At 38.7% G+C, this 26,580-nt stretch overlaps 1 protein-coding gene across 7 annotated transcripts in view; it reads left to right on the top strand.

The window, feature by feature from the left end:
• The window catches only part of TENM1 (teneurin transmembrane protein 1), a 940,180-nt gene that overhangs the window by 205,526 nt on the left and 708,074 nt on the right, over window positions 1-26,580 (top strand). For all 7 annotated transcript variants that reach the window (XM_076347340.1, XM_076347348.1, XM_076347344.1 and 4 more), the window contains exon 4: window positions 23,921-24,000. The gene's annotated coding sequence lies outside the window, so the exon portion shown is untranslated. The remainder of the gene's footprint in view (window positions 1-23,920; window positions 24,001-26,580) is intronic.

The following is a 26,580-nucleotide window of genomic DNA, read 5'->3' as shown; positions in this document are numbered from 1 at the left end:
GTAGTGGACCGTCTAAATGTATTCAGACTTTAAGAAAGACTACATTAAGTTTTGATCAAATTTCACAGCTGCTGAAATATATTCATGCCATATTTGATTGACAATTCTAACATAAACAACCCAATCTATAAAGAAAAGTGTTACATTTAAGGTCAGGCATGTCATTTTCATCCCCCTGTGTTCAAAATGCATAGCCCTGAAAGGCTGTGGTTATTTCCCAAAGATTCTATTCATTTCCTTTATCAAGTTCATTTTTATCTACTATCCATACCAATGCTTCTCCAGAGGACTAAAATGAGTCTGATGAATGCTATTACTTTTTTGAGAACACAGTAATAATTCCATACCTTCTATTTGTACGTTATTTTCTTGTCTTCACTTATTTAGGGATTCATTCAGCTTGCTTTGTGTATCAACTGAATTTCAACTAAGTGGAAATCTCCTTAAAACCCATAGATCGTACAGAAAGTTTTTACGTTTTTATGTTGTGTTTCTTTCGTTGATATTAGTATTCCTTTCAGTAAGCTTTGTTGGTGAGTTGGCTTTCATGGAAGAGACTGAGATATTGTACAAAGGATCATTGGAGAGGAAACCGGAGGAAAAATGCGTTTTGGTATTAGCTGAGACAAAGCAGATGCTAAAATAACGGAAAGGTCTTGACTCGGTCTAACAGTCAGCAGCTTATTGAGTTTAAATAACTAAAATATTTCTCTCAGAATTAACAGGAGGAAATTAAAAAGAATACTTGACTTCTACAGGTGATATCTAGATTTGAACAGTTAAAGATGACAACTGTTCTTTATATATCTAGAAACATTATATTTTTTAGGCATGGACTGTTGCTAAAAAGGAAGCAATTTTGGAAAACACTTTTGAAAATAAAGTACTGGGGCAATGGAAAGGCGGTGGGAGGGCATGATATGAGGAAGGAATGTCTGACAGAGGATTGTGGGAAGATGTAAATCTGCTAACTGCAGTGAAATGTCACCATTGTCAGAGGGTGGGACATGTAGTTAGGATGAGAGATGACAGACCCTCTACGTATCGCTTGGAAAGCTCCGGCTCCTGAGTTCTGGCTTGCGAGTGACAAAAAAGAACATGGCATAATAATAACAAGCAAGACCATAGAGCTCTTAATGTTAATTAGTAACTATTTGCTAGTAACATAAAGTATTTTGGAAAAGGCTAAATTTGCCTAGAATTGAATTATGATATTTTCTTAAATTAGGGGACATGATAAATAACTTAGTATTCTTTGAATTTTCAAACTATCAATTTTTCATAAAATTGGTGTCTAGGTGACATCATTAATATGCCTGGTCTATTCTATGGTATGTCTGAAGTTCTATGTCCTGTGCCATGTACAGTTCCTTTACTAATAATCTGACATAATAGTACTTGTTGGGCTACTGCAGTCAGATCTTGCGGTTTCTTTAATATTCATGTGGGACATTCTCAGCCATGTCTGAAGGATTGGGTAGAAAGGTTGAATCCGATAGATGATAAAAGAAACAGGAGAGTAAGGAATCCTGCGCAAGGCAGCTCCATATGTACAATCGATTAGTGTCCAGGGTCAGATTTCAAGAAAAAAAGCACTTGTGAGATGAAGGAAGAAATAGCTGGTCGGATGCTGGAAAATGTTTAATAGCGTTAAATTAAATATTTAAATTTGTAAAGCTTTCATATAAAGTTACTCTTATGTCAGAGAGGCACTGGAACACCAAGGAATTTTTCTGAAGTAGTTGTATGCATTTTCCTAAGTGCATTTTTATAATTATGTGAAGGACTTGTGTAGTATAACAAAAACATTTGGTATGATTGAGGTCATTAATTACTGAAGAAATTTAAAGTTATTTAAGATTTGGTGCCAGTTTAAGCATGTTCACTGTAAAATCTGTCTGATTGTACTAAACTCATGTTCTGGTGGATTAAATCTTTGGGCTTGAAAAAATATCATCCAGGTACGCTAATGTACCGCTCTTCTTCTGAGAGGTACGGAGGCACCCATTTGCCGATCGGAGGCACTCTCTAGAGAGGTGTGCTGCTTACCGGGGGCTCGCATCAGGGATGTCACCGAGAGGCTACCAAGCCTTGTACAGTCCACTGACTATTGTCCACTGCTGCTGTTTCACGTGGGCACCAGTGACACAGCCAGGAGCAGTCTGAGGACTACCAAGAAGGACTACAGAGCCCTGGGAGCCCCGGTAAGGGACTCAGGAGCGCAGGTAGTTTTTTCATCAATCCTGCCGGTCAAAGGGAAGGGGTTTGAAAGGGCCAGTCGAATCTGGCAAGTCAACAAATGGTTACGGGACTGGTGCCGCAGCCAGGGGTTCGGCTACTTAGACCATGGGACTTGCTTTGAAAAACGTGGTCTACTGGGCGCTGACGGGGTCCATCTGTCAGAGAAGGGGAAGAGCATCTTGGGTCATAGGCTTGCCAAGCTGGTGAAGAGGGCTTTAAAGTAGAGATGCCGGTGGAGGGGAACCTCAATCCATCCCACTCCTACCAGTTTGATGCCAGGGCCTAGATGGCATCTAGGCAACAGATGCCTAGAGCCTGAAGAAGGAACACAGGTCAGCAGGAGAGCACCCAAAGAGCAGCACAAAAAAACTCCAGCCAGTAAGTCAGCTTCATCAGCGGCCCAACTCAAATGCTTCTATGCAAATGCACGTAGCATGGGGAATAAACAAGAGGAGTTAGAGATGTGTGCACGCCTGCAGGGCTACAACCTTATTGGCATCACGGAGACGTGGTGGGATGGCTCCTGCGATTGGAGTGTTGGGATGGAGGGATACAGGCTCTTTAAGAAGGACAGGCAGGGGAGATGAGGAGGTGGTGTCACCCTCTATGTCAATGACCAGCTGAAGTGCATGCAGCTCTGCCTGGGGATGGATGAGGAGCCGACCAACAGCTTATGGGTCAGAATTAAAGGGAAGGCAGGGACAGGTGACATTATGGTGGGGGTCTGCTACAGGCCACCTGACCAGGAAGACCAAGCAGATGAGGCCCTCTATAGACAGATAAGAGCAGCCTCACGCTCACAAGCCCTGGTCCTCATGGGGGACTTCAACCACCCCGACATCTGTTGGAGGGACAACACAGCAGGGCATAAGCAATCCAGGAGGTTCCTGGAATGCATTGATGATAACTTCCTTCTCTGAGTGGTAGAGGAGCCAATGAGGAGAGGTGCTATGCTGGACCTTGTTCTCAGCAACAAGGAGGGGCTGGTGGGGAATGTGAAGCTCAAGGGCAGCCTGGGCTGCAGTGACCACGAAACGGTGGAGTTCAAGATCCTTAGGGCACCAAGAAGGGCGCACAGCGAGCTCACTACCCTGGACTTCAGGAGCACAGGCTTTGGCCTCTTCAGGGATCTGCTTGGTAGAGTGCCATGGGACAAAGCCCTGGAGGGAAGAGGGGCCCAAGAAAGCTGGGTAATGTTCAAGGATCACCTCCTCCAAGCTCAGGAGCGATGCATCCCAACAAAGAGGAAGTCGGGCAAAAACACCAGGAGGCCTGCATGGATGAACAAGGAGCTCCTGGACAAACTCAAACCCAAAAAGGAAGCCTACAGAGGGTGGAAGCAAGGACAGGGAGCCTGGGAGGAACACAGAGAAATTGTCCAAGCAGCCAGGGATCAGGTTAGGAAAGCTAAAGCCCCAACAGAATTAAACCTGGCCAGGGACGTCAAGGGTAACAAGAAAAGATTCTATAGGTACGTCGGGGATAAAAGGAAGACGAGGGAAAATGTGGGCCCTCTCTGGAACGTAACGGGAGACCTGGTTACCTGGGATACGGAGAAGGCGGAGGTACTCAAAGGTGACTTTTTTGCCTCGGTCTTCACCGGCAAGTGCTCAAGCCTCACCGCCCAAGCCACAGAAGGCAGAGGCGGGGACTGGGAGAATGAAGAGCCGCCCACTGTGGGAGAACATCAGGTTCGAGACCATCTAAGGCACCTGAAGGTGCACAAGTCCACAGGACCCAATGAGATCCATCCACGGGTCCTGAAGGAACTGTCAGATGAAGTTGCTAAGCCACTATCCATCGTATTTGAGAAGTCGTAGCAGTCTGGTGAAGTTCCCACTGACTGGAAAAGGGGAAACATAACCCCCATTTTTAAAAGGGAAAAAAGGAAGACCCGGGGAACTACAGGCCAGTCAGTCTCACCTCTGTGCCTGGGAAGATCATGGAACAGATCCTCCTAGAAGCTATGCTAAGGCACATGGAGGACAGGGAGGTGACTTGAGACAGCCAGCATGGCTTCACCAAGGGCAAGTCCTGCCTGGCCAACCTAGTGGCCTTCTATGATGGAGTGACCACATCAGTGAACACGGGAAGGGCTACAGATGTTGCCTGTCTGGACCTCTGTAAGGCCTTTGACACGGTCCCCCACAACATCCTTCTCTCTAAACTGGAGAGATATGGATTTGATGGGTGGACTGTCCGGTGGGTGAGGAATTGGTTAGATGGTCGCATCCAGAGGGTAGTGGTCAACAGCTCAATGTCCAGATGGAGATTGGTGACAAGTGGCATCCCGCAGGGGTCTGTATTGGGACTGCTACTCTTTAATATCTTCATCAGTGACCTAGACAGTGGGATCGAGTGCACCCCCCGCAAGTTTGCAGATGACACCAAGCTGAATGGTGTGGTCGACATGCCAGAGGGACAGGATGCCATCCAGAGGGACCTGGACAAGCTCGAGAAGTGGCTCGTGTGAAGCCATGAGGTTCAACAAGGCCAAGTGCAAGGTCCTGCACCTGGGTCAGGGCAACCCCCAGTATCAATACAGGCTGGGGGATGAAGGGATTGAGAGCAGCCCTGCCCAGAAGGACTTGGGGGTACTGGTGGATGAAAAGCAGGACATGAGCCAGCAATGGGCGCTCGCAGCCCAGAAAGCCAATCGTATCCTGGGCTGCCTCAAAAGCAGCGCGGCCAGCAGGGCGAGGGAGGGGATTCTGCCCCTCTACTCCGCTCTGGTGAGACCCCACCTGGAGTACTGCGTCCAGCTCTGGAGCCCTCAGCACAAGACAGACATGGACCTGTTGGAGTGGGTCCAGAGGAGGGCCACAAAAATGATCAGAGGGATGGAACATCTCTCCTGTGAGGAAAGGCTGAGAGAGTTGGGGTTGTTCAGCCTGGAGAAGAGAAGGCTTTGGGGAGACCTCCTTGCAGCCTATCAGTGCTTAAAGGGCACTTATAGGAAAGATGGGGGCAGACTTTTTAGCAGGGCCTGTTGCGACAGGACAAGGGGGAATGGCTTTAAACTAAAGGGGGGTAGATTTAGACTAGATCTAAGGAAGAAATTTTTTACGCTGAGGGTGGTGAAGCACTGGCCCAGGTTGCCCAGAGAGGTGGTGGATGCCCCATCCCTGGAAACATTCGAGGTCAGGTTGGACGGGGCTCTGAGCAACCTGATCTAGTGGAAGATGTCCCTGCCCACGGCAGGGGGGTTGGACTAGATGACCTTTACAGGTCCCTTCCAACCCAAACTATTCTATGATTAATGATGCTTCCAGCGGTAAGGAATAATGCTTTCCATCAAGTTGAGCTCTATGTGGTTTTGGTTTTTTGTTGGTTTGGGGTTTGTTTGTTTTGTTTTGTTACATATATGAACACATAACCAAGGCATAAGGTATCTTAAAAATCTTTGAATCTCAGTATTGCAACTTATCCAGCCAGACACAGAAAGCTACTGCAGGAGTGCCTATCTGGATCACGTTACAATATCAGGTCATCTGTTTTATAGGATCTTATTTAATAGATATCTGCAGCACCCAATGAGTCAACAGTAAAATATGATTTTTCAAATATTTTTAAATGTTGATACATTTCCACATCAGTTAATGTTGTTTTGAGGCACTTGTGTTGCCTGGTCAGCAGCTGTGCTTGATAATAAGATTGATAATAAGAAATACAGGATATAGACGGTAGTCTGGTTTTCAGTATGCTCTCCTTGATTTTATGAACTCTTCCCCTGGTCTTTCTGATTCCTTTAACAGTGGCGTAGAGAAACTTCGTACACTTTTTTTTTACTATATTTAAGTTAAGTTTTAGAACAAATATTGCCATAGTGAATGCACAGAATAGCGTGTCTATGCATTGAATAGGAATTTTTAATTTCATACAACATTAGCAGCTTGCTGTAGTAAGTCTTCCGACACCGCATAGCTCAAAGGTACTGAAGCAGAGAAAAGGAATATATACTTTTGTTTGAAAATTTAGACAAAATGTCCATACCTGTGTCTCTATGTAACCATGAAGGCGAAAAAGGGTCTTTTGATAGTAAAATTTATATTTTGTGCTTATAATATTGCAAATACATTACTTCATTGTCAAAATCACAAGCCTCTATATAGTTCAAATAACAAACAGTGACTAAAAATAGTATTACAATTGTCTTGTGTTATACATTGCTACCTCTTTTTTAGGGGGGAAAAAAAGTAAAAAGTAAGTGGGATCATAGTAGTGAGTTTCTAGGCAGGAAAGACAGATGATTTGTGATGATTCTGAATCAGAAGGGATTAATCTTATTTCAGGTGTCTATGACAAGAATGAAATCTTCAAGAATGAAATGAAGCTGCCGCCAAGCTGCTCCTGGCAGGCCCTTGTCTTTGCTTAGCTAGCCGCTGCAAAGGTTGTGGTTAGATGATTTATGTGGTGCACTCAGGATCTTCCAGCACCAAATAGTCTTCTTGTTCACTTGCCCTCTCTTTTGGTCTCATGAAAGGTTACATTTTATAAATTAAATATTGTGTTAAGGGGAAAAAAAATCTTTAAAAATATTTCTATTGATTGTAATAATTCCCAGACTCAAATATAAGTGAATTTTACCTGCAGTGTATGATGGCAGATGGGTTTGTTTATTACCACCTGTTCTATCTGAGTCAGCAGCTGTATTTTTAAACTGGTAATACAGTATTTAGTAAATGGCCAGCTATCTGCACTGATTTCAAGATATTTGGGCTGAAAATCCCTTCCTTCTGAATATAGTAATGATGATTTATGTAGATTGCTTTATTTAGTTATTCTGTGAAGCTACCACTTTATTCCTCCAAAATAGGGAGACACGTAAAGTTATAACTTAGCCCTATCTCAAAGCAATTAAAACAATCTCTATTAAGCTTAGTCAGTGCCCATTAAAATTATTTCAGATATTTGCACTTTGCTGGATTCTTTCTTAATGAGCTTGGAAAAAATGATAAATGATGAGATGATAAATCCATTAAACTAGATCAGTTCACAAACTACTCTTACTAATTCATTGTATGTTTTTACCTCCAGGCTACTCATATCTTCCTCAGTAAATACCCTTTAATTTTCAGAAATACTTTGATGCAAAGTAATATACACATTCATGGAAACGTAAAATAAAACAATCTAAGGATTGTATTCATCTAAAGGTCATTTTTTTTTTTTCTAAAGGAGATCACAGTAGATTATGAAAAGTTTCATTAATATTCAGTGAGTTCTCAGCTCTCACTATAACACTGTTTGTATACCGAGCCAGGACAAAAGCTGATTTTCTTAATTTAAACCTTTTACAAAGAAATTCTAAGTGACTTCATTAGAAAGATGAACTGGTGAGAATAGAAAGATGTTAGAAAACTAAGAAATTCTATAAGACCTGTAGTAAACTGAAATTAATATTAAATTACATGAATTGATTCTATGACAAAATAATAGTTTATGTGAATAAGTGCTCATTAAATGGTATGTTCTTATTACTGTGAGCATTTTAAATACAAAGCGCCAAGTTTTCTGAAATGTTTTCAGAACTCTGTGTGGCACTCAAGTCCCTCAAGGAAATATCTTGTAGAATTTGTTAGATATAATTTTAAAAAGATATACTGTGCTATACTATATAACCTGGTTTAGAAATGAAATACAGTATTGTGAGTGTACATATGGCAAACACGTCTTGTGCATCTGTTGTTTATGCTGAGGAATTCTAGTCTGTTTAGTTGGTTTCTTGTTTGGAAGCAGTTCTGCATCATTCATCAGCATTATTTACTTTTTTTTAATTATTTTTTATGATTTTGCTGAGTTGGACGGACCAGAGCTGCATGCAGCATTCAAGATGCAGGCTCATCACATATTTATATGGTGACATACTAATATTTTTTTGTCTCTTCAATACAATTTTTTTCTCCTAGTAAAGCAAATTGAAGTCCTTGAAAAGACAGAGAGCGATGGGAGGTGGTAACATCATGAAACAGCAGCTGAAATCCATGTATCAGACATTGTAAATTGCAAAGCCTGGTAAAGAGTTTCACAGTTTCTCTCCCCAGAAACAGGAGTAGTTAGTGACTTTAATGGAAAAGAAGGATCCTTTTGATGCTCTCTAGCATATTGTTAGAAAGCTGGCTTGGTGCTGAGAGCTGCAGTGCTAAAGCACAGGATCCAAAGGTGCACTGAAAGCTAGAGTGGTCTTATGGTTTCTAGGCTTCTCACTTCAGGAGATGTTTTTGTCTGACTAATGAGATCTAACATGGACAAAAGTACAAACAGCCAGAGGACCTTCTCTTGGTGGCTAGCATGTAAAATGCCCCGAGATCCTACTGTAAGTGAACTAGCCACTCTGTCAGAAGTATCAAGGGATGCTAGAAATTCCCAATTCTACTGAGATTGAAAAATAAATCTTTTATTAAAGGATTTAATATGTTTATATTCATTTATCATGAGAGATTCAGTTTGTCTGTTCCGTGGCTGCCATAGCTTTTAGGAAAGAATTAGATTAGATTGCATAAACAAACAAAAAATAGCCGTATTAAAAAAAACCAACAAAACCAGAAGATTCTTCTAAAGAATTCTAAAATTTCTAAGAGTTGTCTATATTCATTCTCTAACTGAACATATTCAAGAATAGTGGTGCCTGGGATAGTCTAAACTATCCTGAGAAAATATTCCAAAATATCAGAAAATTATGGCAATACTAGGGAGGATTTGCTCTGGTATTTAATTTGAGTGGACATAAGTATACATTCTGTGAGTCAGAAAATGAAAAGCTAGCAGGAGGAATGGACTTTCATGAGAGTAATAGTAACCTACCACACCTTCTGTGGGTTTACAGAAAGTAGAAACTGCATCAGTGAATAAATAGGTATAATTTTACTTTTACTCCTAGTACTTTGGTAATATGAAGAAAGAAATTTCTAAAGCTTGCTTCAGCTTCCTCTTGAGAATTTGCTCACGGTGATATCCAGGTCACTCAGACACAGATGCATGGCAATATATAATCAAAACTTGAATTATGGAAGATCTTTAATGTCAGGCTTTTTTCTTTCCCTTCCCTGGAGAAGGGAGTTCTGAAACAGTATTGGTTTCTACTCCTAGAAACTAGTTGCATTTCAAACTGCCAGAGCAGTTCAGGTGAGGCGGTAACTGGTTGCAGAGATCTGAGTAGTAAGTACAAGACCCCTATGTTCAGGACGGAGTTGGGTGATGGCTGCTCTGGTAAGTCCATGGCACCAAAATGCAGGGAGCAGACTGAAGAACAGATGGCTCCTGAATGCTCAGTCTTTTATATAAATGTGGTAATGAGGATAGGTTTGCAAAACGGAGAATTTCCTTGGAAGCATGCGAATTCTTTATCCAGTCTCTTTTCTCTTTCAGAAGGGTGGCAGATTTGAAACTTTGGGCATACTAGAGCTGCAGATTACCAAAGAGCTAGAATATTTGGTAATTTTAAAATCCTAGAGATGCTGATCCCTCTTGGCTCTTGTTTTAAAGACCAAACAAATGGAGCACCTGCTAGTGCTTGTGCTTTTTGCCAGAACAGTAGAGACAACGTCTGTGCCCATCCAGGGCTAAAAATCTCACTTCAAAGAATACAGCTCTTGAAGCCAGTCAGCAAAGCAGAATTCATGCATAATAGAAACTAATCTCTCAAACATATAAAAAAGGGGTCTTAGAGAAGAAATTGAGATTTAAATGTGCCATCTAAAAACAACAGACAACAAAATTTTTCAGCTCAGCTGAGCAGTTGAGAGTAGCAGAGACAAAAGCTCTTTTGTAACTGCATTAGATAAATGCAGAAGAGAGAGCGCTTAGGTTGAAGCTCTATGAATACCACTGGATAAAACATTCTTAAGATCATTGTTCTGGCTATATATGTATAAAAACATACATATGCACTATGTGAATACGCTGGTGAGACTACAACTGGAGCATTGTGTCCAGTTCTGGGCTCCCCAGTTTGAGAGAGACACGGACATACTGGACAGGTCCAGCAAAAGGCCAGGAAGATGACTGAGGGAGTGGAGCATCTGACATACTGGAAGAGGCTGAGAGCTGGGATTAGTTAACCTGGAGTAGGAAAAGCTCAGGGGGATCTTATCAATGTGTCTACATACCTAATGGGAGATAGTAAAGTATGGAGGCAGGCTTTTCACAGTGGTGCTCAGTGACAGGACAAGAATCAACTGGCACAAATTGAAATAAGGGAAATTCCATTTAAACAAATGGAAACAACTTTTTTTTTACTGTGATGGGGGTTGGACACTGGCACAGGTTGCTCAGAGAGGTTGCTGAGTTGCCATCCTTGGCGATATTCAAAACCTAATGCGATACAGTCCTGGGCAACCTGCTATAGCTGACTGGATGAAGTAGGTGAACTCCAGAGGTCCCTGCAGACCTCAGCTGTTCTGTGATTCTTGGATAATATGGCCCCTTGGACAGAAATTGAATTTATATAAATTCAGACCATAAGTAAATTTTTAAGTGAAGGCAATTAATTGTTAAATATTTGCAAAGGGTCTTGATAAATTGTACAGCTGTGAAAATTTTACACCAAGAATTAAATGTTTTCCCAAAAAGTGAACTTCAGTTCAAACATAGATATTGGACTTCTTTTATGCAAGTCAAAACCTTTCAAGACTTCTCAGCTAGGTAGGATTGAATGTTGTCACCTTAAGATTAGAATAAAATACCTTTTTAGAAAGAATTATATTCCTGCTGCACTATTTGAAATTTAATTTTAAAATTATATAAATATTTTTATCTACAATTATATAGGCTGTCCCTGCATGGATGACACTGAAAAACATTAATCTGGTTAATTAAATTTTAATCTATGTCTTAGCACATTTACATGTAGTGAAATCTTTCTTAGGTAATGCTCTTAAAGCTAGCAGTAGAGAAGATTGTAAGACCGGCAGAAAATGTTGTGTCATAAGCTCCTAGAGTAAGACCAGTGTTTTATTTAAAATCATTAAAGCAAAGACTTCTTACTAGGAGGCTCTAACTGTTGGGGACACCTCTAGTAATTTCTCTAAAAGTCATCTTTGTCTGCAGATGTGTCCCCTTATCAAGAAGAAACTTTTAGATTGTGGTCTTCTTTTTATTTAGTAAATATTAAGCAATACTTGAGAAATATAATTCTTGAGTTGATGAATACTTCACAGATACATGAAGGAGGGTTGGGCTTTGTATTTTAATTGCATTTTAATTTTTTTTTCCTAATTGCTTTTTCTAAAAGAAAACAGACAATTTAGAAAATACATAGTTCTCTGGGGTTTTTCTGGGAGGGTTTTGGTTTGTTTTGTGTTTTTTTTTTTTGTTTAGTTTTATTTTATTTTATGTTTTAACTGAGAACAAAGCAGTTGCTTCTCTGACTTTATCCCAGTGAAACTGTTCAAAGTGTTTTAAGACTGCAGGGACTTAATTCTCTCTGGAAGATAATTAACGTGCTCCTCTTCAGCAAAATCTGCTTTACTTTTTAACTCTTTTTCTCCTAATTCAGCTGCATATCTGCCAGTTTTCCATCATCCAAACACACAGAACTTGATGTGCTCAACAGTCTCTTCCAATTTCCTTACCAGACAATTGTTTTCCTGATTCAAGATGAATTTCTTAGGTCTGGAGTTTGAGTGCAGTTTTAGATGACCATTTCACCAGTGATCGTCAAATTTGTCCAATTCACTCTGTTTCCTGCTTTAGTTTTACAGCATCTCTATTAAGCTGCATTTTCCGTCTTCCCCCATGATTCTTTTTAGCAAGTCAGCTTGCTGCCTTCTGTCTTTCTCCCAGAGAGTTTTCAGGACAGCGGCCAGCTGGCAAACTGCCTACTCTAAGCTCTTATCATGTCATATTGCAGCATCTTTCTTGTTCACAATTGGTAGTTCAGGTCCAGAGAAAGATAGAGGACTAAAAGAGATTGCAATAGAATCAAGAATAGTGTTTCAAATTCTACACAAATAGTAAGGGGAGCAAAGCAGCAATATAACACCTTCTGTAAGGTGACTCTAGCATACGTACTTATGAAAACATTTTGTCATCAGGAAGTAACCTCCACCATCTGAGTTAAGAAGAGGAAAAAGTTGGTGACTGAAAGGATAATTTGAGGGTGAAGAGATCCTCAGGAAGCTGCCTGAATGTGTTTGTGTCTTCACCTTTGTTGACTTCAAAGACGAGAGTAGATTTATTAATCCATAATGTGGTTGGAATGATATACTTTGCCTTTTAAAATTTAATCTCAGAGATGCTCATTGCTGCCTTTCTCTGCGCTGATGTTTGTCTGTGTGTGTGTTGAGCATGATTAAAGAAGGCACTAGCAACCCGGTAGGGATATGGGGAACGTTTGAGTAGGATCAGATGGAGTCTGGCTTTTAATAAGTACTGACTTCTTGCTTTGCAATGTGGGGAGTCACTGTCACCAAGGCACTGTCATTCCCCCCCTATTGTAAGTGAAAATGTGTTCTCCTACATCCATGAATGCAGTGCTCTCTAGCAGGAAACTCCCTTCTCCACCTTCTAGTTAACCTGTAGTTACATAGGTAGGACTTAACTATTGCATCGATGCTTCAAAACTTGAGTTGCTCATCCATATTTTTGAGCTATTGCTGTTTTGTTTTCAAATTTGCCTAAACATTAACTTCAAGCAAATAGCTAGCCATCCAAACAAGTATTTTGACTGTATTGTTAACTATGTGCTTTCTAATTCATGCATGAAAAAATGTAATTTACTACTCCATAGCTCTCAGCTGCCCTGGAATTAGTAGAGCCTGTATTGGCTTGTGACTGTTGAAACCAATATTGTCTTGTTTTCCTGACCCCCTTACACATAAAAAAGATTGACATGGCAGAGTAATAGAAAGTGTATTGCATTAGGGTTTAGTATTAAAGATAAACACCACAAATGAAACTGAAAGCATATGGCATTCCTTGCCTTCTATGCCAGCTGATGAGCAATACATTTTGTATTATGATCCACTTTGGAGGCTTTAAACCATTAAAACCTTGCTGCTTTGTTTTGCATGCTTGAAAGTTGCCAGTTAAACCAACTGGATTAGTCTAATTTAGCTGGTTGTGTGACTGATGCGTCAGAGCTCTGGCTTTGAATTTTCTAGGCTGGAAGTGAAAAATTGGACAAAATGAATTGAAAACAGCAGATTGTATACCATAACAGTGCCTTAAAGATGGAACACTGAAGATGGAACTGAAACATTATTTATGAAAAACACATAAAGGAAATAGAGAAAAGCGATGAGTAATTCTTATATTCAGGTAATACATTCAAGACCTCACAAAAAATTAGCATTGCCTTATGGTTACTAATGGAACTGTTCAATATATCATAGAATTTGTTACAAAAATTCAGTTAAACTGTTACCTTTAGTATATATCAAACAAGATAATGTCAGATAGCTCTACTCTTCCATCCCATGACTCTACTTCAAGATCTGTGCTAAGATTGAGTTGTAATGGTTTTCCTCAGCTGAAACAAAGGATTTCAAATATTCACAGTGATCACACTTGAATGGATGTATTTGCCTGATACGATGATGTTAAGTAGGTAAAATAACTCAATTGGAACAGCAGCAGAAAGAAATGTCACTCTAAGATCTTAATGAGAATATAATTACATATGCTTTCTTGAAACTTTCCTATTTCACCCTTATCTAGACAGTATGAGCTGTTATTTTTGTAACTACCATCTTATCTGGCATAGTGATGATATGAAAAGACTGACCTAGAGATTCCCAGAATGAAAAGAAAATTTTCTATGGTTTGAGTGTGTTTGGAGGGAAAGTTCTATAGCATGTATTCACCATTAGTTTGTATTACATTAGTTTAAAACTTTAAAATATGATAGCCTAGAAACTCCTCTTAAGCATTCAGGTATTGATTCTACTTTTTAATGAATTATTTGTTAATCACAGACTCTTAAAGGTCAAAGAAATGTTAGCTCAAACCACGCTTTTCTTTTGATTGAATTTCTTGGAAATATTTGATCACTTTGGTTATAAAATAAAATCAACACTCTCTGGGGCATTATTTATCTGTTTCCCTTTATGTCTTTCCTGTTTTGCATCAGTGCTTTCTTCCAGAGATACAGATCAATTTAGACAGGTCTGGCATAGTGTGAGACAGTTTGCTCATGTTTATTTGAGACTTGAAAGAGGAGGAAAGGCAATACCTCTTTGCATATTTTCTTTTAACTTTCCTGTGATTAAATGTGTTATGTCAGTGAGTGATAGCCTGATTGAAGGCTCAGTTCTTTGCTGTTGTGAAATTACTATAGTACTGTCTAGATATAGGAGGGTGGCCTCAACAAAGCAGAATGACTCACAGGCAAAGTTTTATAGTAGTGGCAGAGCAGGTTCTGGAGAGGCTGGAGGGATGAAAAAGAATCAGCAAGATTTCTGGAAGCCACGATGGGTATGGCTGTGCGGTCCCCTGGCTGAAAGAGCCTTTCTCTGCATCTCCTCCTTTTCCTAATGTCCTCACATCAGTCCAGCTAATCTGATCTCATCAGGGGTCTGGTACCTCTTTTGGGGACTCTTCATGCTATGTTGGAGGCAAAGAGTGGTGCTGGTTTAAGGCTGAGCCTTAACCAGTCCCTCACAGTGCAAGTTGCCGTGCTCTGTTACAAGTATGGGATTTTTAGCTTCATACGACCTTGCTGAGGCCCTCCTCATGCATCTAGACTGTACTGTAGTAACTTCACAAGAGCAGAAATTGAGCCTTCAGTTGTGTTATTCTTCTTTTTCAGGCTAATTAGACCAAAATATTTAAGTATACTGATATTTATCGTACTTATGACAATGCCAAAAAGTGTTTCACTATCTCTTATTTCTGCTCAGTCACTTAAATAATTAGATTATGTTTTTCTGCTTCCAAATTCACTAAAGTTAGCTATGTAGAAGAACAGAGGTGGATTTTTTACTGGATCTCTCTCCTGCCTTTCCTTCTACATTATCCCCAAAATAATTTAGTAAGTGGCAGCATATTGGTTATTCACATAAGTGTTGTTGCTTCTCAGAAGTTGCTAAGTGACAAGATTTTTGGATAGCCACTCTTGTGATCATAGAAAATCTAACAGAATTGGCTAAAAGTGTAACCTCTGCAATATTGTAGCTGAGTCAAAAAAAAAAAAAAGTTACAAATAGCACCAAAGTAGAAAAACTGTTGTTCACTAATATGAACTTTTTTTTGTCTCACTCAGCATCTTTCTGAATAAATCTTACATAGAACGTTGAGTAGCAGAATAAATCGGTACATTAATGTTCAGTTTGCATGTCTATCTAAATTCAATCTCTTAATAAAACTCAGTTATTGATTATTACATTTCTAATTTGCCTCAAGGCTCTTCTACACAATTATGGCAAAGAAACAAAACATAAAAGAATTTTCCTGTGGAGAATTATTCAAAAAATTAAAATAGAACAGAAAGCTGAGTTAAATTTATGTTATCCAACTTTAAATCTAACAGAGAGCTTTAGCAAGTAGAAGGTTTTATGAAAGTTAAACTGTTTAGACAGCCACACTGAAAGTATAAAAATGTAAAGCTGTGTACTAAAAGTAATAGATAGTAAAAGCTAATGTATATTCGGCTTATGAGACTGCCAAGTTCAGGATATCTAAACACTCTTAAAAGTTAGAGTTGAAAATTCTAACTGAAGGGCTTTGCCTTTCATTCCAAACAACCACAAACTTGGAAAAGGTTTAGGTTCGGATTTAACTCTAGTTTCTACTGCTCAAGCCTCTCTCTGGATGTTCAGTTAAGAACCACCTTAATATTTTGGTTATGGTGCTTCATAAGTAAGAGTAGTTATCTAATGGATATTTTGTTAATCACAAGGCATTTTTTTCCTGGAGATATATATTAATATTCAAAGCAGTACTTTCTCAGAAATAAGCATTGAAATGCTTACGGACTTACAGATATCTTGCAATCAAATGCAATCCTCAGTCTCTTACTGATCAATTACTAAGAGGTGCCGATTGAATTGTGCAGGGAGTTGCTTCTGGAGAAGGTTTAAGAAAAAAAAAAAGAAAAGAGAAAGGATGAGTTGCACCAGTCTGGTCAAACAGGTACTTAGCTTCCTGCATTGTGAAACCATTTGTGGAGTTGAACATTTGACTCACCTAAGAGTCTATGTACTTGCTTGCCTGGTTTTTGTATTACAAAAAAAGACAGAGAGGTCCTCAGAATATTTAATTAGCCCAGTGATTAGAGTATTCAGATGGGACCGGTGAGAATTTTTTTTTTAAATGAAGGTTCCACTGAACAGAAAAAATCAAGTCTGTAATCTAGAATTACTAAACTGTGAGTTCAGATTACTTGTCCAAAATAATAAAGCAGCGCACAAGGGAGTCTGAGAAACGTTCCCCCAGAATACCCAACCTGCTAACTCTAGGCCTGGGGAGTGAGAGAGTAAAGTTTCAAGTCCCTACTACAGATATTCAGACATCCATTTATTCTTACATAAATCATTTTGGACGCGGGCTTCTCCAAGCTTGATTTAAATTATTAGACCTCAGTGTCAAAGCATTCCTTCACCTACTCATAGCATCCTAATTTTGGGCTACTTAGGGATTCAGCTTAGGGTAAGGCTCTTGAGCTTCAGACTACAGTGCTGCAAGCTAACGCAACACTACGTGAGCATGTGAAATGGGAGACTCAACTCTTTCATTGTATAAGAGAAATGCAGCTGTACCTGGGAAAGGCTGATTTCCTCAAGAGAGGCAAATTAACAAAAGACTGACAAATGTCTAGACCTGACCATTTATTTGTGGTCTGACAGATACTTGGTACAAAAAGATATTATACAATGATGACGTTGTGCAACCTAGGAGTACTTCAGATAGCTTCTTAAGTTATATGGCTTAATGCACAAAACAAAACAGATGCTGCTGATAACAAATTCCCCTCAAGTGTCGTGGTTTAATTTCAGTCGGCAACTAAGCACCACGCAGCCGCTCGCTCACTCCCCGTGCCCCCGGTGGGATGGGGGAGAGAATTGGAAGAGCACAAGTGAGAAAAACTCGTGGGTTGAGATAAAAAACAGTTTAATAATTGAAATAAAATGATAATAATAATAATATGATAATAATAATAATACACAAAGCAAGTGATGCACAGTACAATTGCTCACCACCCGCCGACCGATGCCCAGCCAGTCCCCGAGCAGCGGCCCCCCCGGCCAGCTTTCCCCAGTTTATGTACTGAGCATGACGTCCCATGGTATGGAATGTCCCTGTGGCCAGTTTGGCTGTGCCCCCTCCCAGCTTCTTGTGCACCTCCAGCCTTCTCAGTCAGTAGAACATGGGAAGCTGAAAAGTCCTTGGCTAGTGTAAGCACTACCTAGCAACAACTAAAACATCGGTGCGTTATCAACTTTGTTCTCATCCTAAATCCAAAACACTGTACCAGCTACTAGAAAGGAAATTAACTCTATCCCTGATGAAACCAGGACAATTTTCCAGTTAGTAAAGTTACTAACCAATTATGAACTGTATAACAAATATGAAAAAGTTACTGGCTGATAGGAGAATATATAATATAGTGAAGAAGGAATCAAACCAATGAATATGCAACACCATGATGCTGTGCTACTTGTCTGGATCAAAAATTTAAGTGGCTTTTCTGGTTCAGTTGGTTTCCTACCTGTCACCAGTGGAGTGGAGCACCAGGTGTGTGTCAGTGTACCTGGTGTGTCAGCAATGGCTGGGGAAGAGGAGGATGCTGGGAAGAGAAACCAGTACCTTTTAAATGAGGATAGTATCTTTTTCTGGGCAATGTGGTCCTACACAGAAAAATTTAGTACCCTCTAGAATCTTAGGCAGGGAACTTAGACTTCAGTCTCCACTGTTGTCACCAATTAGCAAGCAACAATAAAGGGACTATATGATGCTGTAGGTCTCATTCTGGTGGTGGTAAAGTACTAGTCTTAAATATTTAAGCACATTTTCATTTCTGAGAAGAGGTTATCATGGCTAAAGCATTGCTACAGATTTTATTATGCTTCTGTCTAACAGGGGTTTATACTGTCTATTCTGTAACGATAAGCATGATGAGAATTTAATGCAACAAGTCAATACAGCAAAGGATTTTCTTCCAGAAGTAACTGAATTAAAAAACCTTGTGGCAAAATAGTGAATATATTTCCTGTTGCAGTGAGATACCTCATTATTTATTTGACCTTTCAAAATTCTAGTTATTTAAAATTTAATGTAAACTTTAAGAGATGTACTCATATATGGAAAATATAATGAGATCTAGTAATAACTCTAAAACTCGAGGGAACTTTTTAAGTATAGAATGTACCTCTTAAACCCTGATGACCTTTAAAACTCAAAGAAACATCTTAAGCGAACACACTAAAATTATTGCTGGGAGGTATTGGAGGGGGTGATAGCTGAAATGTATTTGATATTAATTTGTGCATGCAAATTTGAAAAAAAAATTGGCAAAATGTTTTTAAAGTTTCTTGCATGAAACCTTTAAGGTTTTTTGTGTTTTTTAGAGCAATGGAATACTCAGGAAATGGTTGAATGTCATCTGGTGCAGGAATCCTTTTGGGCATAGGAACGAAATTTTCATTCCATGTCCTCTTTGTGTTGCACGCACATACTTTTAACTATACTCTGCTTTTCATATGAAAATGACAACAATTATGGCTCTATACAAGTAATAGAAGAGACTTTTGGGCTGTCAGAGCAAGATTTGGTTTTCAGTCAGACATTCCTTATCTCCTTCAATAAAAAGGCAGTTTTCTGTCTCCTTAGTAAAGTTGCCTTTAAAGCTGAATGCAGGCCATGGCACATGCCATTTTAAACTGGTAAGGTAAACATTCAGATTGTAGTCTTTTGGGCAGTTCCACTGATGCCATGTGAGTAGCCTAATTTCTAAATTAGGTCAGAATGAAATCCTACTGTAAGCCTCATTCTTCTGTTATAATTTACTGCTTTAAAGATGAAAGTTTATGTGTATTGGCTTTTCTTCATCCATTGGAAGGACTTGCATGATTTTTCTGCACCAGGTAAAAGGTTTCCTCAATTTCCTCTTGAAATTAGAGTAAGGACAGATTTAGGCAGTTACAACGCATGTCGCGCTCATTGCTTTTTGGGTCTGGGAAGCAACTTTATGATCTATGGAAGATTATCTGAGAGAGCATGCCTTTTAAAACTTGCTTTCAGTTGTCCACTGGCTGACTAGTTAGCAAGATGGGAAAGTCTCAGTATACCTTGGCTATATCCAGTTCAGTGTTTGGTCAGCCAATAGGTTCAAATAATTATTAAATTTACCCCGTAAAAATGTATGATATGATTGAGCTGCCTCCCTTTTTCTCTTACCGAGTCACATTTACCCTTCTGAACCATTACAAAAAGATCTATACTCTGTACTAAGTCTTCATAATCCAAACCTGTATATGGAATTCCCATAATATGTTGGTCCCCCCTCCTCTGTGTAATGAGCATAACTTAACCCCCCTGTTGGAAAAGTTTTGACCATCAGGCTTTGTTGGCTGAGATGTCATTCTTTTTTTCATAGTGTGCTACTCATGTCCTGTGTCATCTCTAATCATTTTGTAAATTATTGCTAGTATTAAAAATCTCAAACATCTGCTGTTGCTTCTTTCCTTTTATGATGTAAGCCCTATATAAATATAAAATGAGAGAGAATATTTGAGCCCCAAACATCACAATCGAAGCAGATGAAGGGGAAGTCACTTGTTCCAGATTACTTACCTGTTCAGCATCACTGTTTCCCAGCTTGTTTTCTATTTCATTAGAGTCACAATGGTCCAACCCTCTTCATGCTGGGACTGACCTGGAGAAGCTGGGGGCAGAGGGATGTAAGCCAGGGTGTGCTGCTCTGATGTACCCACAGCAGTCAGATGGCCTTTGGGAGGGTAACCCTATAAGCTTTACAGCTGCTGTTGTGGCTTTTGGCAGGTCGGAAGGGAGGCAGCTCTCGCAGGGACTGTTTTACCATCACACGTGTCCTCTGCCAGCTGGCATCACCAGGAAGGCATTACCAATGCGCCTCTGCTTTATGGGCTGCATTCGGTCTGCCTGCAGCCCTGCGCCTGGGCAGGCTGCAGGACTGGGCTGTGCTAGATTATGGGATAGTGTAGAAAGGGCCTCCAAAACTCCAGGAAATTTTAGTGCAACGGAATTGTGCTAGCAGATGCAAAGAAACTGTGCTGCAGAGGAGAGTCTTATTGATTCATTCAGCTGCAGGTATGCGCTCTTAGAAGTAGTCCTTAGTAGTTAGACAGACAGCTAAAACCGAGCAGTTGATTTAGCAAAATTTTAAGTAAATAAGACTAGCTTTTTAGACATAACTACCCTATGAGTGTTTGACCATAAGGAAGCAGGAGAATATACTCTCTGCAGTATATGGCTTTAACATTTTAGCTTACATTTTTAGGGCACTAATGATTTTAAGGAGACCACTGTGTCCCCTGGGAAGCCTGTTCAAAACATTTGTACAACAGTTTTCATTTCAGATGATGTAACTAATTTAGCTTTTTTTCCTTCATTATGGGAATAAACCATCACGGAAACTATGGTATACTCTCATTCTGCTTCTGTGTCCTTTCATCCGATAGTCTCTGTCCCTATTTGTTGTATATTCAAAAGGAAATGTCTTCATTAACCCTATATTATTCTACCCAAGTTTCCTCTTACAGAGGATATAGACTTCTATGTTGTGGATTTTCTCTGCTACTTTCATCAGGAAAAATACTGTAATCAGAGGCATATTAGTCCTTGTACTGTCTATTTTCCATCAGTAAAATTTCACTGAACAGCGGACTATTAATACCTATTAACTTCCTGACAAGAAAGGATGACTTGATATTGGTTATATTGCATTGCTCACAAAGCCTAATATTTACATCTAGGTATTCACCGAAGAGTCCATTAACTGAGAAATTTGTTTTCACTTTCTTTGTGGGCCTGCAAAGACATATAAATCCTCATTTATATAATGAGGATCCTGTTACAATTTTAATTTCTGTTGTTTAAAAGGGATGGGGGTTTTTTCTGTTTTAGTGTTATGCTTTTAGACGATCTTGTTTCATTATCCATACCCAATTCTTCACAAGATGGAATGGCTGAAAACTGATCTGGAGGTTGGGATATTTTTAATGGGATTTTCAGCTGAATCCGCTCCTCTGTCTGGCTCGTCTGCAGGTCTCATGACTGCTAGTGTTGGCTGAAAGGGAGGGAGGAGGAACTTGCAGTGCAGGTAGGCAGGAGGGAAAAACAGCTTCAACTCATCTTAGCGATCCAGTGGTGAGCCAGTTCAGGAAGCTTACTGAGCAAAAAGCACATAACTGAGAGAAGATGAGGAGTGGAGAGGAAGGGAGGACTGAGAGAGCCCAAAATTTAGATTTATTTACATTCTTGTGGAACTGCAACCTTAATCTCACCCTGGGACTGGATTGCTCAAAATATGAGGAAACGGAAAAGGCTGTGTCAGCTTGATTTAGTTTAAATCCACAAGTGCTTTCAGTCACAAATTTTAGCTCTGTAAGTTTCCCAAAGGGCAGATCTTAAAATGATCAAATTTTGGGGTTGGAATACCTCTCTTGACTAAACTTAGGAGAAGGGAAAGTGTTTTTTGTGGTATGAACTTCTAGTCTTTTGCATTGCAAAATGCACTTGTGGAGAAGACAGGTTAGAATGCAAGTAAGTTGACAGTAGTGAAAAATCATTTTCTGGAAGATTTTAGAATTAAAAAACTGTATTGTGTGCATGATGGACTTTTTTTACCATGCTGAATTCTATTGAAGACTGTGTATTCACTCTTCTGTTGTGAACAAGGTCATATCCAAAACTTCCGTCTCTCCAAATGTCTGGAAGTTGGGATATCTTTCTTTCGTGCCTTTTTCACAGTCCTTTGTTAGCTCAGGTTTCAGATATCTGTAAACCTGGTAACTGCTTCGGGGCTTAGTCTGCAGCAGGATTGAGGTGTAATGCAGTTACTTGAATGTAATGGTATGTATGTTGACGGGTCGATGTATGGGGAGGACACAGAAAGGAAAACACAGTTTTCCTCCAATCTGTGTTCTCCCTCTGACCTGGATCTGGATTTTTGGTTCCTCTCCAAAGGAGTCTAATTTATTTAAATGAAAATTTAAGACAAAGATGACTGTGTATAGAAACAAAAGACATTAATTAGAAGAGGAAAAAAAATCTGCTCCAGGTAGTTTAAAGTAATTGGAAAGATAGGTTGGTTTAGGAAACATTCTTCTAACAATTTTACATCTAATAACTGTAAAATCAGTCATTAGATGCAATAAAAGCTCTGGGAATCGTTTCAAAATGAATGATGAATGAAATGAGAATTCAAAAATAAATAATATTTTGTCAGGAAATGTTAAAAAATGTTTTAATACCATGATTAGTTTTACCTTAATTACATCAAACTATAAGTCGTTCAAATTAGTGTGTATTTGAGTGGAAAATAATTACATTTTAAATTTCATTGGAGAGACCTGGCAAACAAAATGGTAATTAAAAGCAGTTATCATATAAACAAAAAGCATCAAAGCCTATACACTATGGATTTTTTATTCCTGGAGTTGAAAGCAAGCTAGGCAGAGTAATGATTGAGATTTATCCTAGATTAGCTGAAACGGGACTGAAAATTAAAAATGTTTGTACCATAACTTCAATATAAAACTCGGATAGAAATCGCGATGTCACTGTCAAGGTGAATTCCTCAAGGCACGACACGGACCAGGCAGCCATATTGTTTTGCTATGGCTTGAATAATTATTTTCCGACAAATTAAATAATTATACTCTAGTACTGTCTGTATAATGCAGTCTTTTAGTTCTGTATTTCACTGGATTTTTATTTTATTCTCACTTTCTTAACTTTCCCTAACTTTTTCATTCTTTCAGTCTGTTTTCCTTGTACTGTCTTTTTTTTATTTTCTTCAGAAGCAAAACCATCATAAAGAGTGCTATTCTATACATGCAGAAAGATACCAAACAGCAGTCCTCATAGAAGATTCAACACTCCTATGTAATTCTCAACCCTCCTTTCCTTTCAAGCACATAAGAGTTTTGCCCAAATAATGAAGGTCAAAACCTGAGTTCTGATTATCCTTTTATTTTATTTTTTGCAGTCCTTCCATTTGTGCTATAGAGATGCCTGGTGGCTTTAAGTGAGATTAGGATATTAAGATGAGGGGGTTTTTATACATGTGTGTATATATTTATATATGCAGTTCCTATCTTTACACAGTCACTATCTTGAAGAGTTCCCGGTCTATGGAAAAGACTAAAAAAAGGGTATTATTACCCTCATGTTATAAATGGGAAATGGATACAAAAAACTCTTGTACAAGGTTGTGTCAGAGCTAGGAACAGAAGACCAATTCTTTTGAATCTCATTCTAAAACAGTACACTCACGAGTAGCCTTCTTTCAGGCCAATGACTTTCAAATCCAAACACCTTTTTGAAATTTCTTTTCTCTAGTTACCAGAATTCAGTATTTTACTTTCATTTGAGGTGCCCCCAATTAACTTCTTAAGCCACTGTATGAAGGGCAAGTGGCAGTTTCCTCAGGAAGATAAGAAATGGGTTTATTATGTTGAATAAACTGAGCAAAGATGAGTGTACAGCTAGATCTATCCTTTTCTCATTGGGGATCCCTTTTTCTCTCTCTCACCTCCAGCAGGAACGTGGAGGGGTTTATATCACATCACCTGAGAGCTGAAGAGCACACTAGTGAAAATTCCAGTATATCATGTTGTGGTAAGTTCAACTTTTTACTCACTTACCATTGTTTTTACCACTTAGAAATGAAAAGGCATAGTGAATACAGATGATGAAACTGATACTTTTCCAGGTTCCACACTGAATAAGATTTTTCTTCTGAATTAATGATATAAAAATCTTTTACATCTGTGTTCAGCTACAAAGGTTGATACTTTTTAGTGCTGCATGCTGTCCGAATTTTTTTCATGAGCTGGATCCAATTTCTTTGGGACTGGTATAAGCTTTTGCTTTGAGAACAGTGAAGGGTTTTATTCTTGTTGAGTCTGATGACTCTTATTGATTTGATGTCCTCTAGAAATCTCTTCAGAGGAAAACACTCTCCTTACAGAGGTAGATTAACTCTTTGACCTTTAAACACCACATGAAAATCAACTCTCTTTTAAATGCAAAAATGTCACCTGGTAATAAAAGGGACTTCTTAATGTGTTTGGGAGAAAGCTGGTTTTTCTTAGGATTGTTGCTAGAGCTTCACTCTATAGCTTCACTCTATATTCCGCAGCTTGCCTTGTGGCAGATTGTTTCATTATCCAGCAGTATCATTAATCTTTTTTATTATCACCTTAAAAATAAACAAACAATGATTTTGTTGGGTTTGACACAAGTAGTGCATTTTAATTTTGTAGGCTTGTATTATTGACTTAGAAAAACTCTGAGATGTTTCAGATTGAAATACTGACTGACAAATATGAAAACGCTATTCAGATGTGTGGGAATGGCATCTGTTGTACATATCAAACAAAGAGTTATGCTATTCTGTGGGCCATACTGAAAACAGGTCTCTTTAAGGAACCAAAGGCGTAATCCTGAGTCATATGGTGGAGTTAATTTCAGTAATAATAATTGAAAATTCGGTTGGTTTGATAGTCTACCTCTGTGATTTATTTCTTTATTTTACAACTTCTCAAAACTTTGTTTTCCTCCTTTATTTGTGTCTAACAGTTAAAGGTAATAATGGTGATGATGATGGATTAATTCAGGCTTATTAATGGGTTTTAGATATAATTCTTTTAGTTCTAGAGTGTGGAAACATGGACAGCTGACAATTTGTTGTCATTTATTTCTGCTATTGCTATGACTTGAAATTAATAGAATAATTGTACACTTATGAAGGGAATATATGAGAACCTTCTGGTGATGTCTTCATTAAACTTACGGCCACTGGAATAAAGTTTTGTTTCATTGTTTGGCATTCAAAGCCAAGGAGACGTTGCAGTCTTGGAAAAAAACAAAACAAAAACCAACACGCAAATCTATGTGCTACAGACAGAGATATAATTGGTCAGTCTTTAGGGATTTGCAAAGTATAATAATGATGTAACTGAACAGAATTAGGGAGTAAAGTTTATTTAGAAAGTTTTTAGGGGAAATCCAAATAGATAGGTCTGTTATTCCTTGACTCAGGTTTTCATTTGTTCTGTATACTCTCTTTCTCTGAAAATTAAAAATGTACCATTTTTTCTCTTTTCTCAACCCTTTTTCTGTTGAGGTACTTCATATATGACAAAAACTGATATATGCAAGTAAGAAGAAACAGTGATTTAAAATATACATGCGCAAAAAACCTGGTAATCAGAATTATTCAAGAAACAACAGGTACAGCAAAAATTTGTAATGACTATTATTTAATTTGGAGAGTTGCAACATTATTTTTTGTTTCACAGGCTTGGCCTAGATTAATTAAACACTAGTAGCATGTTGATGAAACCAATACTACCATAAATTATTATAACTTGAAGGCTACTTATTTAGCAATTTTTTTCATAGCAGATAGGGTTTTTTCTTCTTTTTGCCTGAAAATGAAGTATTTACAGAACAATATGTATGTGTAATAAATGTATTTCTTTTAAACTGGCTTTCTTAAAGTCTCTTCCTATTTTTAGCCCTGCTCAATTATGATTACTAAAGAAAAGAGGTTCTGGAGACTAGATTTCTGTGAGAGCTCAGGGCGAAAGCATCATATTTTCTTGCTCTTCCTTGGATTTCATCCAAAGCCAATTCTGTTTAATCTGCCTGCTGCTGCTCTGGAAGTGACATCTGTTCAAATTTACACTCTTTATCATGGCTGACATGTTGTTTGTGTGTCTGTTTACCCCAAGCCCTTGTTCCAACTGCCTCTTGCAGATAATTTGTGATTTTTTCCTTCAGTTTATCACAGGTTGCTAGGCATTGAAACGCTGCATATGGAGCTTTGCTATTATTTTTTATTTCTTTTCCTCAGTTTTGCAATTATGTTTTGAGGAACAAACGAGAAGTCTAGATGAAACATGTGTATCAAGAAATATACCTAAGAAGGATAGATGAGAAGTGAACGGGTGTGGGGGATGTGGCATACAGGAAATATGTATATATGATAACCTGATAAGGAATCTAGTAAAGTGTGGGCTCTGATATCTATACATCTTTTTTGTAAAATAAATATTGCTTTGTAATTTTAGCTGCAAAAGTAGTCTTAGGCCAAACAACTAAATCCAGACCATATTTTTCTGTTGTGGGGTTCATATTCGTGTATATCTAGATAAGATATTTTGTACTGTAAGAATTAAAAAAAAAGAATTT

The sequence above is a fragment of the Aptenodytes patagonicus genome, chromosome 9 (genome assembly GCF_965638725.1).
Source record: "Aptenodytes patagonicus chromosome 9, bAptPat1.pri.cur, whole genome shotgun sequence".
In the NCBI taxonomy this organism is placed as follows: domain Eukaryota; kingdom Metazoa; phylum Chordata; class Aves; order Sphenisciformes; family Spheniscidae; genus Aptenodytes; species Aptenodytes patagonicus.
Note: the sequence above shows the minus strand (reverse complement) of the source record. Positions and strands in the feature narration are given on the sequence as shown.